General features: G+C 39.1%; 1 protein-coding gene across 4 annotated transcripts in view; it reads right to left on the minus strand.

Moving 5' to 3' along the window:
- tln2b (talin 2b) overlaps positions 1–14234 on the minus strand; it is a 122637-nt gene extending 108403 nt beyond the window's left edge. For all 4 annotated transcript variants that reach the window (XR_015086415.1, XM_086027622.1, XM_086027618.1 and 1 more), the window contains exons 1-2: positions 14040–14234; positions 13166–13217 (exon numbers count right to left, since the gene is read on the minus strand). The gene's annotated coding sequence lies outside the window, so the exon portion shown is untranslated. The remainder of the gene's footprint in view (positions 1–13165; positions 13218–14039) is intronic.
- Positions 14235–16099: the final 1865 nt, after the last annotated feature.

Below are 16099 nucleotides of genomic sequence, written 5' to 3' on the forward strand. Positions count from 1 at the left end.
AGGGCCGATTAGTGGGCCGGACTAAAATCCACTTCCGGCCATGTTTAGTCCAGCCATTTTTTAAAATTTGTCACCCACTCGCCCCTCCGCCCCAAAAATGGGCATCCGGCCTGGCAGGAGGGTCTGACCGGTCTGGCCCACGGACTGACTGCCCACCTCTGTGCATTTGTGAAAAGGACACATATAACTAGTCATGATCCACTTTCAGTCTGAACCAATCATTCATTCAACCACAAAGAGCCACAATCCAGCCTCAGTTATTATGATGGAAATAAGGGCTGCATGGCCCCATAAATCAGCTTTTGTGCTACTGCAATAGATAGGAGAAGCAAGTAACTGACAAAGAAAAGGAAATACAGATCATATAAGCCAAATTCACAGCTCTTTGCACAGGATGTGTTTTCACGTCCTCTGTGGAGGCGGATCCTGTTGGACACTTTTGAGCTGAGCGCTACCTCAGCTGTGAAATACCTGTAATAAACGTAAATTACCTGTGAGTCACCTTGCTACTCGACCACTGATCCTATCTGTGGCATTTACACTCTGAAAGAAACAGGCACATTGGTATTAGCCCGTCGGCCACAGCTACACTGGGATCAAGAGCCATGTTGGTACAGCTCACAGTTTGCCATGAATAGAAAAAGCCAAAGCAACATGTACCCACTACACGTTACTTTGAAGGGACTCTATGCATGCACTACTTCTGTTCAAACGTTAACATTGCATCATCAAAAAGAGCAAGCGATTTTCAACACTTAAGAATAAACCTATTACACAACTCCACATTTAAAGAACGAGGTGATTTGTCCTCCTGATGGCTTGTCAGTATCTTGAAACAAGCGGAGACTGGAAACACATACCCTGCCTAACATTTCTCCCGGAAACACGTGTGCTGCCTAACCCTGCCACGATGATCTATGTGTTACTGTGCATGTCCTGTGAAAAACACTTCTATCCAATTTTGGAAAATGTTTTAATTTTCACGTTAATGCAATGTCTGTAATGCGGAAACACCATTCACGTAAAAAATACGAAAATTAAAAAAAATGGACATAAGTGTTTTTCACAGGACAGCGACGATATGGTCTGTGACGTTGGTTAGGCATGGAATGCATATCGATTGCTATTCAGATTTGCACGAGTTTCATTTGTGTTGCAACTCCATCACCTTTAAATTACCGGTATGCCTTTATTTGACTGTTTTTCTCCTAGTTACTATTAACAGTGGTTTACTTATGTAAATAACATTTGTATGATGTTAAAGATATTAAAATTGTCTGCCTATATGGATACATTCTATTTAAATGATCTCCCGTTGACTACTCAGTCAAAACTGGAAGTTGACATAATGCAGATGACACAGCTATATTTTTAAATGTCCCCAAATGACAGCAAGTTCAATTAACATATTGTGTCACTGTCTAGGGCAAATTAACAACTGAAGCAAAATTTCCTTCAACAAAGTCGAAACCAAACAGAGGTACTTGTTTTCGTCATTCAAGAAACAGAGATTGCTGTTCGAAAACACCTGGAATCACTGGTTTTAGAAACCAAAGACCAAGTCAGAAATCTTGGGGTGCTGATAGACTCAGACCTGATTTTCAGCAATCATTTCAAATCAAACAAAAAAAAATTACCAGCTACAAAACATTTCCAGACTGAAGGATTGCCTCCTCCAAGCAAACCAGAAGAAACATATCCATGCTTTTATCTCCAATAGACTTGATTATTGAATGGTCTTCTTTCTGGACTCTCTCAAAAGAGCATATACATCTGCAGCTCATTCGGATCACTGCAGCCCGGGTTCTGACCACAACAAAGAGATCAGAACATATTACTCCAGTTCTAAAGGCTTTACACTAGCTCTCAGTCAGCTCTAGAATGGAATTTAAAATTCTGTTACTGTTCTATAAATCCCTGAATGCTTTGGGTTCTGAATACATTAAATAAATGCTAATTGAATATAAGCCTAGTTGTCTTTGGACTCTGACGTCTGAAGATTTGGGTCAATTAGTGAGTTCAAAGTAAGCATGATGGAGCTGCATTTAACTGTTATGCTGCACACAAATATAATACGCTGCCAACAGAGGTGAAGTCAGCCCCGAGTGTAAATGCTTTAAAATCCAGATTAAAATTTTAATCTGTGTCTGATTTGTCTGATTAAGGTCTTTTTTAAGATTTTATTTAGTTATTTTAGAAATGTACTCTGTTTTTCTCTATTTATAAATATTTTAAAATTTCTGATGTGTTTAAATGTTGTCAATGTATGTTTTTTTTTTGTAATTTTTGTATACTTTTGTTTTCTCTGTGTTGCTACTGAATGTCAGCACTGTTGTGTTTGTAAATGTTTCTAGGTGTTGTTTCTTTGAGCATATGAAGCACATTGAGTTGCCTTGTGCATGAAATGTGCCATATACTGTAAATAAAGCTGCCTTGCATACAACAGATTGCATTTGACCAAATCAAATTAATAATTTGTGGGATTTGATATGTTTTAATGTGATGATAAGTATTATGGGTTTCATAAAGTCTCTCTATCTTTCTATGAAGTACGAAAACATGCAATATTCAGACATAAACATTTCAGTCTGTACATATCAAAAGGGCAACGTGTGGCACTTAAACCTGATCATGAGAAGTGATATTCTATTATCTGCAGGAAACATCTGTGCGTCATAAATGTAAATGCATGAAAGGGGAAGTGCACTGAGTTAATCCGGAGTCTCTGAAAACAGTTGCTGGGTTACCTTCAGTTACCTGGATGCCTTTGCCATCACTAATGCAAATATACAAAGCAATTACTGGAAAAATCAATAACTACATTTTGAAATGTTATAGATTTATTTTGAAATCTCAGACTTGATATTTGTGCCAAAGCTTTCTGGTTGCTAGAAAACAGTGTGATAATGTTTTCATGCTGAGATCAACAAACTTGGCTCCTCCTCTAGAAATATCTCACATCCACTTTCCAATGTAAACACTGCGCTCACACCAGCTCTCTTATCGGGGCTTATGTTTTACCAGGTTTTCTGAAAACGTCACTTAAAATGTCAGTGTAAACATGTGGGAACCGATTAAATCAGTTAAATCTTTTGCTCTCAAGGCTAGCTGTTTGACATTTGGGGTGATAAAGGCTTGAGAACAATGAGTCGCCGTTACCCGTGATGTAATGGGACACCAAATGTTGACTAGTAAAATAGTGACATTCATTGTATGCGCAACAGCTGATCAATACCATAGACACAAATTCTGAAAACTACTACATCAAGCCCTCCATTTTTGACCTAATTATGAGAGAACATGGTATTCCATGATGTCAATGTTGTGTGCTATGAGTTGTTTTAGGACCATGGGATCACTTTTTATGGCTCCCCCTTCCAATCGGCAAACATGCTCAGCTTTGGCGATTAGCACAAGTAATGTAAACAAGCACACAGTACAATATTAGAAGTGCGTCACAAGTCAGGTTGAGGACATGTCGCTGGAGATGAAACTATGTGTGGCTTGGACATTAAAATCATCAACATTTCTCTCAGTATGTCAATATCTGTGAAACGCTATTAACAGTATTAATGTCAAACTCACTTTTGAGATTAAGGAGCAAATAAATGTATGAGGTAAGGTAACATACAGAGGCTTCCGAAAGTATTCGGTCCCCTTGAACTGTTTGACCTTTTTCCACATTTCAGTCTTCAAACATATATAAAATTAGATTTTTTTTTGGGGTGGGACACAATTGTGATGTGGAACGAAATTCATACATTGAAAAAAAATTGAAATAAAAAACTGGTAAGTGGAGTATGCACGTATGCAACAGTTAAAGCTGGAATTCTTTTGGGATAAACTCCCCCACCGTAGCTGAGGAGCTCTGCAGTTCATCCAGAGTGATCATGGGCATTTTGGCTGCATTTTGGGTTTTTGGCACCTTGCTCAAGGACACTACAGCCATGAGTATAAACCGGGGTCCCCATCGATGCTGTTCTTAACAATTCGGGCACGGCTGCCCCACAAAACAAAGCAAATACAAAAATGCCACCAACAAACCTAAATACCAGACCGCATTTGGGGAATTCAATTCATCGATCTATTTTCAAGACCATTTATCATGTTCAGTGCTGTTGGGAGCTGGAGCCTATCCCATCTGACTTTGGGCAAAGACTAGACCCTGGACTATATTCCAGTCAATACCAGGGCACCTACACGTATACACAAACAACCATTCCCATTCACAACCACACCATTACTGATTGGCAATTGAACCCACGGCGCCTGCACGGAGGTCACGCTGGTGAACCACTACACTGTCAGTGACTCATTTAGGAAATTTGTAAGCATCACTACAGCCATCCCCCTGGGTGAACCACTTTCTTGGCATAAGTCTGCTCAATGCTAGTGGTATCATCCACTTTTGACAATAGACGTAAGGTGATCTGGGTTCATTTTTGCAGCAACAATCTAAATGCCGCTATTTTAATGTCACGTGACAGGATTTAATGTAAACATTTACTGGAACTTATTCTTATCTCTCGGACAGTGATTGCAATTGTATTGTCTGTACACCTGCCTTGCAGAGCACCACCCACTCATTCCCCTTAGGCGCTGCACTGAGCTTAGTCAAAGTGTGTTAACTACAAAACAACCACACACAGGTGGAACCGGACCTCCTCTCATTTAATCACACTTGTTAAACAGAGTTGTGACGCTTGAACTCTCGCAACCCTGATCTAGTTTTTCAGTTCACAAGGTACCCACTGATCAACCTGACAGAGAGGGTTGGTCATTGAGTTTTAACGTCATGTCAACGTGGAGGCTAATAATATCTCATCAAGAGTCTGTCTGTCTGTTTTCACTTCATCCCAATCCCATGGCAACAAGGTCCAGCTTCAGGGGGAAACCATGGAGATCCTGCCTTTCATGTGCGAGATGCTTTTATTTGACTCATACATTGATCCAGGCTGCTCTTGTCTTGGTAATTCAAGTGCTAGTGCTTCCCATCCAATACCAGCTGTCAGTACATCGTGCAAGCACTTTTTTTTTTATATAACTGTAGTTCGTGTATTTGTTCAGACACAAAACTTAGTTTCACTGGAAACAATTTTTCTGCAAGTTGAGGAACATGAAAAAGAAGAGTATCTGTTCATTGGCGAAATCCCTTTTTGCATTTACAAAGTTGTACTCATTTGGAACCGGATGTTCTCAATGAAATATCGCAAAACATTGAAGTCTGTATAAATATATTTAGGTTACGTTACAGCTGTTAATACAGCTGCCGAATAAATTGGTGTTTCATGAAATACTAAAACAGTTTTTCTTGTTGCTGACAGGAAAAAAACTTTAAAACATATGGTTGTTAAGTGTTGTTATAGAACAACTATGTATATATTAAAGAACATAATCATTTTCTTTGGGCTTGTTGAAAATCAGATGACCACAGGTTTTTAATCTTGCAACATGATTAAAAATTCACCTGTGAGGAACAGTGACAAAGTTGGAAACATTTCCTAATTTTTCAGGAACAACAACATATGAAATGAAAACTACTCTTATTTTCCTACTTTTGGGAAATCAACCCAAACACATTTTTTTCAAGAATATGTTCCCAGCAGGCCCACTAGTTGAAACACCGCATGCTGATTAATATCACATTTGTGGAATATGAGTTAAGCGGCAAAATCGACCCCTTTTTAGCCTTTTCGGTGGGCGGCCATTTTGTCTCTTCTGGCGACTGAAAATGACATCACAACTGCTCAGGGCTCAGGTAACGACCAATCACGGCTCAGCTTCAGAAAACAGGTCAGCCGTGATTGGTCGTTACCTAAGTTTTAATAATACTGTAAATTTGTACTGTAAGTGACTTGTCTTGACTGATACTAGATACTGGTCTCTAGTCTAGTCTCTAAATACTAGTCTCTAAATACTAGTTTAATCTAGACTCATTGTCAGATTAGAAGCACAGTGACTAATGCTTAAAATATTGTCACAGCCTCAGGATTTTGTGAATACTGAACATCATTTATATACAGTATAAAATTGTACTGGGTGTAATTGAGATGACAACATGATCCCAGGCCTGTGGTCACGGTGTTCAGATGAGGGCAAACAAAGAAGCGACATGATGACTCTTTGTTTGCCAGTCTTGTGTACAGGGCAAGCAACTGATACAGAACAAAGTACCGGTAAATTGCAGTGTGATATTGCGCCTAACATTTCAAACCCTTTGACACGGAGCAGACTTTTGCATCAGGGAAGAAAGTTGAGTTTAACTATTCTATGTTGGCTTCAATCCTAGCGTGCACCTTCAAATCACTATGATGGCTCAATTTGCCCGGCTGTCAAGAGGTCAAGATCACAGCTGTGCTCCATCTAATTAGGGAGGGGTTGTCTGCTTTCAAAGCATGAATAACGCTAATAAATCTCCTAATATTGGTTTGTTACATCGCAGGTTTTCTTATGGCGAGGCATTCGAGCATATGTGTGTATGTGACAATCCAAGTCTTGTTTTAATTGAGTGTATTTGACGTACCTGTAGTTAATCAAAAGAACTGTACTATAATATCAAATACAAATGCTGATAACATCATTATCAAATATACTAAGCAACACAAGTGATTTTTTATTCATTACTAAATATTCAAATAATAAATAAACAATGCTGAACTGACATACAGTAAATCACAATGCTTATTTCAAAGAGAAAGTGTAAAGGAGAGACTTAGCTAGAATATAATAATAATCATTATTTAAAGCTCATTAACTGCCTAATTTCCTATTCCTATTATTTAATTAAAAAAATATTGCAAAATAACGCAATGTTATTTTAGGAGCAGAATGAAAAACTTCCACTTCCGGGTTATATGGCTCATAAGTCCATGTATCACTGTGCTGCAATAATTATGACCCAACACTACAACACAAATCATTAGTCAGCTAGCTAGATATCAGTGAGCATTAGCAGGTGGATTTAATGGGCGACTCCACTCCACTGTCTGGATACCACCATCTTTACTAAGAGCTTGCCTTGACATGCTGGAGGCAAACAAAAATGCGCGGGTCGTTGATATGGATCAATATCAGCCGTCTCTCGAGGTCCCCTCCGTGCCACCAGTCAGAAATAGCTGGTAAGGGGCCATAAGTGGGGGATTCCCGACACCTTGTCAATATAGCATGTAAAGCAATCCCATTATTTTGTCATTGATGTGGGCCAATGTCAGCTGTCTCTCGGGGTACCCTTAAGCTTGTGGCTCTCTGCAATTGCCTACGTTGTCTGCCATGTTATGACATCTCTGATCTCTACAGTCTCTACATATGCATAATGCTCACTCAACCCTGTGGCTCAAAACCGCATCATCTCCAGCTGGCGTGGCAGCGCCAGTGAAATACTTATGTAACACTGCACACTCCCCTGGAGTCTACTGTTTTCAATGACAGTCTTCTATTGGAGAAACCTTCTCTTTACATTTAACACCCAGGAAATTGTCCTTTTTTTTTTTTTTTTTTTTTTAAAGCTGTGTCGCAAACAAAGTCGCAGAAAGCCTCCAAGAAGGAAAACTGACTGAAGAGCAAATCCTTTCACGATTTCTCACACGAAATGTTCATGACTGCTGTGACATCACAATTGATGGCAGCATGTGACTTTTGAGGTACATTTTGGGGGGGGTAAAATTCAGTCTGGTATCCAAATGTTAGAACCTTTGAGGTAGTTAAATTTTGAGGTTCCAGATAGTGATTACATGATCACATGTGATATATAAGTTACTGGTATTGATACAAATAAATCACAACAGCATCTACGTGGTGTGAAATTATGACTTCCTTTCTCTTTTAATTTAGAGCAACCGGCTGCTTTGTCATATCCAAAGCACTCACTTGTTGAATTACTTACTCTATACAGGTTCCCTTTTCTCTCTAGTCTAAGAGTAGCATCTGGAAATCTTACCCTCATGCAGTGAGTTAAAAAGGCCACACTGCTGAGATGTCAGCAGGACTCGTGTTACTCACCATGTGACACTGCAAGTGTTGGTACGTGTCCGTGTTATGGTACTCAACACGGGTGTGTGTTCTTATGTTTACACAGATCTATGTCTGCATGAATGCAGTGATTCTTTGGACCAAACATTCCCAGCAATAGTTTAGGAACAACTATGCATAGTAATGCTAAGGAACAAAACACTACCAAAGAAAATTGTCACCAAAAATATCAAGTACACACTAAATTAATTATCTCATTTCAATCTATACACACGTTTGCTGTTTAGATAAACACAAAAGCTATAATTCTACTCTGGATACATGGGTCAATCGTACATTCTCCTATCTGGAGAAAAAAAGCATTTCATTGTTCTGACTGTCAATTTACACTCATGGCATGGATAAATAGACGGAGACACATTATTTATATTAAACAAATAATTTGGACCAATTAACTGAAATGTTATCATTTCCTGCAGCACACTTGATGATCTCTTAAAGACACTATTGCACTGCGGCACAATGGCTGTCAATCACTGATCTACTGTGCTATTACTACTACTGTGATTTGTAAGAAACAGCCTCATAATGCGGATCAAACATGAGACACCGAGCTACTGTTATAGGAGGTTCTGTGAAACTTATGTCACAATGGAATCATGAGAAGCAGAGAGCTCCAGCTGACTGGTTTGTCTGGTTTAAACATCAGATGATATCTGATATGCGTCAGTCTCAGTAATTGCCTTTAAATGTAATCTCCTGCCTGCTGCAGGCTTCATGTGCTGGGCGATTTAATTTTAATGCTGGCTCATGAGAGTACTGCCCTTTGCTGAACATGATGAATATGGACCTTAAGTCCTCCTTTCTTTAACCTTTGCTGATGGTACCATATGGAGAACAGGTCAAACAGCTAGCAATCTATCTATAGTTCTATTTGCCTATCTAGTAGATGAGCTTTTCTCGGTTGCTACACGTGCACAATAGCTGCCTTCTTCTCTAAGGCTCACAGACCTCATTGTCACAGTTGCCATGTCCGGTTTTGAGGAAATCAAGAGTACCGGTAGTGCCTCCGGCTCCGCCACGGCTTCACATGCTTTAAAAGGGAAAAAGGAAGAAAAGAAAGAAATGGCCTGCATCCATGCCACATTAATGCAGGCCTGCATACACTTGGAGACACTTCATTGAAAGCCGGGGAAAATTTGTGTGTAAAGTATCTGGCTAAAAATAGTTTCCAACAACATGGCAAAGAATGTTTGTCATGTTTCAGTGATTTCCACTCAACAACCAATGTAGAATTTTGTTGAATAGATAGGGCTGCTGCTATCAAGTATTTTGGTAGTCGGATATCCAAGACTGAAAATTCTATTGAATAATTGGGTATCTATGTGTGTCATCTTCAACACCACTAATCCTGTACAGGGTCACGGGGAGGTGCTGGAGTCTATCCCAGCCGGCTTTTGGGATGTTAAAGTTAAAGTGGACGTCAACCCAAGCATATTTTTTTCAAGAATGTGTTCTATGCAGGCCCACTAGTTGAAACTAGGCATTCCGATAAATATTGCGTTTGTGGAATAACAGTTAATCCACCCGTTTTTAGCCATCACTGCGGGCGGCCACTTTGTCACTTCTTTCAACTGAAAATGACATCACAAATGCTCAGGGCTCACATAATGACCAGTCATGGCTCAGCTTCAGAAAACAGGTGAGCTGTGATTAGTCGTTGCCTGAGCCTTAAGCATCTGTGACGTCATTTACAGTCAACAGACGTGAGAAAATGTCCGCCCCCAGATATGGCTAAAAACAGGTGTATTTTGCTGCTTAACTCATATTATGCAAATTCAATATTAATCAGAATGCTCTGTTTCAACTAGTGCATAGAACATATCCTTGAAAAAAAATGTTGGGGTTGACTTCCCTTTAAGATAGTTAAAATCTTATTTGAAAAATACCTGTACAGTTAATAATGGATTTATGGTGGTGAGAGTTTGGCCGTAGATTTGCATATTTCTATTTTCTTTTAAATCTAAACCAAACTAATTAGAGTGTCCCAGAATTATTATATTTATAAAGACAATTGCAAAATGGTGTTTGAGAGAGTTAGAAAGTTAAACGTGTCACCTGTGTATACTTCTGTTTACTGTTTTATTCCCTTGCTAATTGTCACAATTCGTGTTAGTCTTTGCTTGCTTATTGAACAGTGAACCACAGGTCATAAATCAAGGGGCTGTGTGCTCCTGGTTGACGGTTCAGGTGAAATGACAGATGACAATCAGCTGGTATTTGTAACCTTTGCACTGCGCATGCGTACACAACACCACGGACATTCACAGAGATCACCCCCCCCCCCCCCCCACACACACACACACACTAGCCCCACCCCCACAAAAAAAAACCCAATAACAAATAAGTGAACCTTTTTGTTATTGGGGAAACAAATAAGTGAACCTTTTTGTTATTGGAAAGTTGAATTTTTTTTAAAAATGTACCATGAAGATTTCGATAGGTTCCTGTGAATAAACTATATACTCAATTTGTGTGCATTAACAAGTTTTAAAGACCCTACATATCGACAGAGTTGAATAACGGCTGCAGTCAGAGAACCAAATGAAGCTTGGTTTGTGCTGCCATCTGCTGGTGTAATTCCCTTTCTCTTCAAACCTTTTTATCTTTGAGGAAACAAAATGAACAATCTGAACGTTCGTATTGCTGTCTGGAAACGCTAAACACTTCGATTATTAAAATCTAATGCACAAAAGATGGATTATGACACACACGTACATCTTAAATAGATGATTTGAATTAATGGCTGCACCTTGCATATCTATTTTATTCTGGCCCAGTGTAATTATTTTAAGTACCTGAAGATGAAGTATGTTCTCCTCACCAATGCATGTGCACACAACCAATCATGGAGACAAGGACTCGTGCATGTTAGGAAACACACTATTAGACCCTTCCTCTCACTCTGCTATTTTTAGTAGACACAAATGCCTTCCGGCAAAAATCACATGAATATGGATAGTGTGCTTGGCTTTACGCAAGGCTTTACGACAAGACAGCAATGATTCAGACAGACAAGCGGCAAATATTCTGTGTGTGTTCAATAAATACTCATCCGTGGTAGAGAACACGAAACATTTTGAGCCATATCAAATATATGGACACAGGTTTTGATTTTAAAAGCATGAGATCTAAATTACATTCTGCTACTCATAGAAATTACTCTTCAAAGGCACTTCATCTGCAATTTCCATTTTGCATCCAAAGGAATTATTTCATATTTCCCTTTCACATGACACGTGCGCTGGCACGATACAGCACTCCACTGGTGCAACAGAAAAATTTTGTAGCCTGCTGTCATATTTTTTATTCTTCTCCCAAGCATTTTTGATCATAAGGGCTTGTAAAAAAAAAAAAAAAAAAAAAAATGCAGCATTACACAATGGAAATTCAGAAGGCTGAGCATAGCTGCTAAATGCTTGGATTGATGACAAAATGAAATGTAAATTGTATCCAAATTATTTGCCTGTGTCCCCTCGCATTATTATTGCGCGTAAATACCAAAAGGTTAATTTATTTACTTAATATTGTTTTTGTAAAGTGCTAATGCGCATATTTGTTTGCCCATGTGTGATGTTACTAGGCACATGTCATGTGCTAGCTAATAATACTGATATGCCTCATATTAAGGTGGTGTGTTTGTGTTGTATAATTTAACTATTGAATATTCGTTTATGTAACATGGGTTTATGATTGTGCCCATGCTAGACACATAGCGTTGGTGCTTTATAAGCTTCTCAATTTCAAGCATGTTGCCGCTACCGTTTTAGCATCTATATGCAATCACAAACCCCTTATTGGCGGGGAGGGGGCTGGCGCCAATAATTCACAGATTTTCACAATTTATGACAGGGATCAGTCCGTATCACCAGCAAATAGCAGCAGGTGGTCATTGTAATACAGATATAATACAGCACACAGTAGACTAAGCGACATTAGTCATTATCAGTCATCTCGCTAATCATAAATTATATATGCCTGTAAATATTTTTAGTGTCTGTCTGTATGTCTTGCTTCCACATTTGTGTTCAAATTCATTCCATTATACAATCCATTGTATAAAGGTTTACAACTACAGCAAGATAGCCTGTCTATAGCATTTCATATTAATTGTTAACATTAATGTAGCAGACCTTTGTAAGACATTTTTGTGGTTTTGCTCAATACACAACCTGAAATTCGCTTCATTTCATGTTTAGTTTTACATTAAACTTCAAATGGGAGTGGCAATAAAAACCTTGAAGCAAGTTTTAATGTTGTGAAGTTCACACCCACCACCAACTGGTTGTAACTCAAATCATTGCTCGTAACATTAAAAAAAACATTACATCAGTTAAAAATTAAAATACAGAACTATTGTTAAACACAAAGTGAGTATTTAAAGTTGTATGTTGCATATTAGACATAGAACCACAAGAATAACGAATAGTTCTGCTTCACTGCCCAAACACGTTAGTTTTTCCGAACCCTGAAAAATACAGTCTGAATTTTGGCCTGAGACTTTGTACTTGCATGAATCCGAAACAGAACCGGTGGTCTTTTCCATCACTCTCATGCCAGCTAGCTCTCCATCTAGCCTTCTGTCCTTGACCTCAGCATACTTTGCGAGTCAATATTATTCAAAGGCTGTCCGTGGTTATTCCTTTAAATAGGCCAATTTAAGCTTGGCGCACATGCATCTTGCAAGACAGGTTTATTTTAGTGGGGCTCCATTTTTCTGAAGTCTCCTTGGCCACTAGGAAACATCCTTCAGAAGGAGGCCACAAGGTGTCTGTACTTTTCTATACAGGTCAAAAATATAAACTTCATTTTTAATAAATAAGTAAATAAATACTATTTCATTTTATATTTTTAAATAAGATTGCAGGTCCTGCGAATTTTGGCAACGGCCAGCAGGGAGAGCCCCAACTCCATTCAAGAACTTCTACAATTAGCACGGCACATGAGGAGAGATTGTTAGTGTAATTTACAGTGCAAAACATTTGAAAAACAAGGAATGTACTGTAACTATTTGAAGTAACTACTTGTTCAGTTCAGCTTTATCATGTACTCTATAGAGGTTTGTCTGAATCATTCAAACAATGCAAGAAAAACACTGTGGCTATAATGGTTTTGTTGAGGAGCTTTCAATACTGGCCTTTCAACCGATGCCAACTGGGATAGTCATCTTTAGCTTCTCTATTTCCACTCTGAAAAAGAGAAACACCATAGAAAACGAAGTAAGGACTTGCATAGAATGCTGTAAAATCCACGTCAAATCCTAGAGAACATTTTCTCTGAGCATTTGCATTCCAGAAATAGAGTTTCAGCAGTTATGTACAGAAGCATAGTAACGAGCTATAACACCTTCTCAATTTGAGTTTTAAAATTCAAAATTGTATTTCCTGTTATAGAATGTGGGTGTGAAGCATACCTGCTTGTTCTGAGGTCCAGTGTTTGAATCTCAGTTCAGACCGGTGTGTTTGAAGTTTGCCTGCATTCCCTGTGCTTGTGTGGGTGAACACTTGTGTATTATGGCCTTTTTATCGTTTATTATCTATTGTTTTGTGAAGTGCTTTTTTACAGCTCCAGCTGCTATGAAATGTGCTATGTGAATAAAATTGTATTGTATTGTATTGTATTGTACAAGTAAATAAACATCTTGATCAGACAAAAATGTGAATATAGCTAACAATACAAAATACAACTAACAGCGTGTACAGGGAATTTTAATTTTAGGTGGGATTCGATATAAAACAGCCACCGACAATACTTACTAGCTCTTAAGAATTTTAACAAACGGTTTTAAGGTAAGACTGTGTTTATGAGAATTTCTACACAATAGCTTAATTATGCGTTTGTGCACTCTTCAGGTAAGCTAGTCTAAAATGACAGATTAGTTCGTCTGTACCACATAAATGGAAATGTTTTGACTCTAGACGTTCCAACATGCACCGTTTCACAACGCAAAAAAATATCATGTATGAGGTACTGTGGTACGTGCGTGTGATTTTGAGGAATTAATCACGAACCTTGTCAACTGGTCGCAAAAGTTAGCTTCGTGTATTCTTCGGCGGTTGATCTAGCTGCTAGCAGTTTCGGCACTGTATTACACTGACGTTGAACTTTGAAACACTTTAAGCCACTGTGTGAAAAATGTGAAAAATCTTACATATTTTTATTTATTTTACTGCAATCGAGTGTTTTCCTGAACCCCTTTGAGAAAAAACACACACCACCAAACAAAAAAAAAATATTGACGCAATGATGATCTCGTATCAATTTACTCACAAAGGGACTAATGTGTGAACGTTAACAATTGAACACAAGAACATTTAATTGTAATTAATAAATAATAGATATCATCAAAACATTTTTCAAGGTGATGTCAAAATTAACATAAAACAAACTGCATTAAACATTGTGTATTTAAAACAACCACATAACTGTGCTAACACACAATACAAAATGCCATAGACGGGGAAACAAATAAAATAATGGTTGCAGTGTTATATATAGTCGCTGTCATGTGAAAAACACTTATCTCCATTTTTTTTTCATTTTGTTATTTTTACGTGAATGGTGTTTCCACGGGCGGCACGGTGGTCGACTGGTTAGCACGTCCGCCTCACAGTTCAGAGGTCGTGGGTTCGATCCCGGCTCCGGCTTCCCTGTGTGGAGTTTGCATGTTCTCCCCGTGCCTGCGTGGGTTTTCTCCGGGCACTCCGGTTTCCTCCCACATTCCAAAAACATGCATGGTAAGTTGATTGGATACTCTAAATTGCCCCTAGGTGTGATTGTGAGTGCGGATGTTTGTCTCTGTGTGCCCTGCGATTGGCTGGCAACCAGTTCAGGGTGTCCCCCGCCTACTGCCCAAAGACAGCTGGGATAGGCTCCAGCACGCCCCGCGACCCTTGTGAGGAGAAGCGGTACAGATAATGGATGGATGGATGGATGGTGTTTCCACGTTACAGACATTGCATTGTGAAACTGAAAAAAGCTTCCAAAATTGGAGATAAGTGTTTTTCACAGGACAGCGACAATATATAACCTTGTAAGCAACAGATACTTGAACACAAATGGTGCAGCAAAACATGCAGGAACACAACATAACAATACTCACAGGCATTCTTTGTCCTCTGCAAAAAAAAAAAAACAGACTGAATTATTGCAGCTTACTGAGCAGTTGTGAACAACTGTCTTCATGTATATCCGTATATCTGCACAGAAGGAGGCTCACAGTGAATTAATCATGATGCACAAACTGTTTAATTGTTAACATTATATTTAACTACACATTATTACTGTATGTGGTATTTTTCCTATGTTGTAACATTTTTGTTGGCGTTTTGGGGAGCTCGATTAGTGAATAGATTAGTGGAATTTCTATTCAGTTCAATGGGGAAAGAAAGATGATTTGACATTTGAGGTCACTGTATTTGTAAACGATTCTTATTTTCATTGAAAAGAAGACCAATAACGTGCTTGTTAAAGACCAAATGTCAAATTTCTCTTCTCTCCTCACAGCTCTGCAGTGTTCTTATCTCCTTCACGCTCTCCGTGTTGTCCTGTCCCCACAGAGTGGTCTTGTTCTCCTCACTTGCAGCTGATGTGCTCGGGGCGTCCGGAGCTGATGCAAAGTGACAAGTCTCTCCATCATAAGAGAGGAGCTGAGGCTGGGCCCCTCTTCCCCCGCACTGGGCTGTTTTTGTTCGCCGCAGCTCATGCGGATAATTTGCCGGGATGCGGCGGAGGGCTGTCACAAGGACTTGGCTCAAGGGGTGTGGGAAAATAACAGAAGCGTCTTCCATGCTCCGGCCCTGCCTTAATGATGAGCATTAAATATGAGCATCTTTGTGTAAGCGATGCATTAGGCTGCTCCGGCATGTCCTCCTCCTCGCGTTGGCTTTTTATCTCTTTTTGGGCCCCTGTGCAGCCTTGTCTCGACTCGTGTTTGCAAATCAGTTGAATAATCCGACTGACAAGCCGCCTTAAGGTCATTGCATCTCTGTTTGGAAAATATTCTCATTCTTTATGAAAGCACAGCACAAACACTGTTGTGCGACTGTGCTCATGCTCCCCAATGAATGCA

This window comes from Filicampus tigris, chromosome 4, assembly GCF_054856515.1.
Source record: "Filicampus tigris isolate MCC_2025a chromosome 4, RoL_Ftig_1.0, whole genome shotgun sequence".
Lineage (NCBI taxonomy): Eukaryota > Metazoa > Chordata > Actinopteri > Syngnathiformes > Syngnathidae > Filicampus > Filicampus tigris.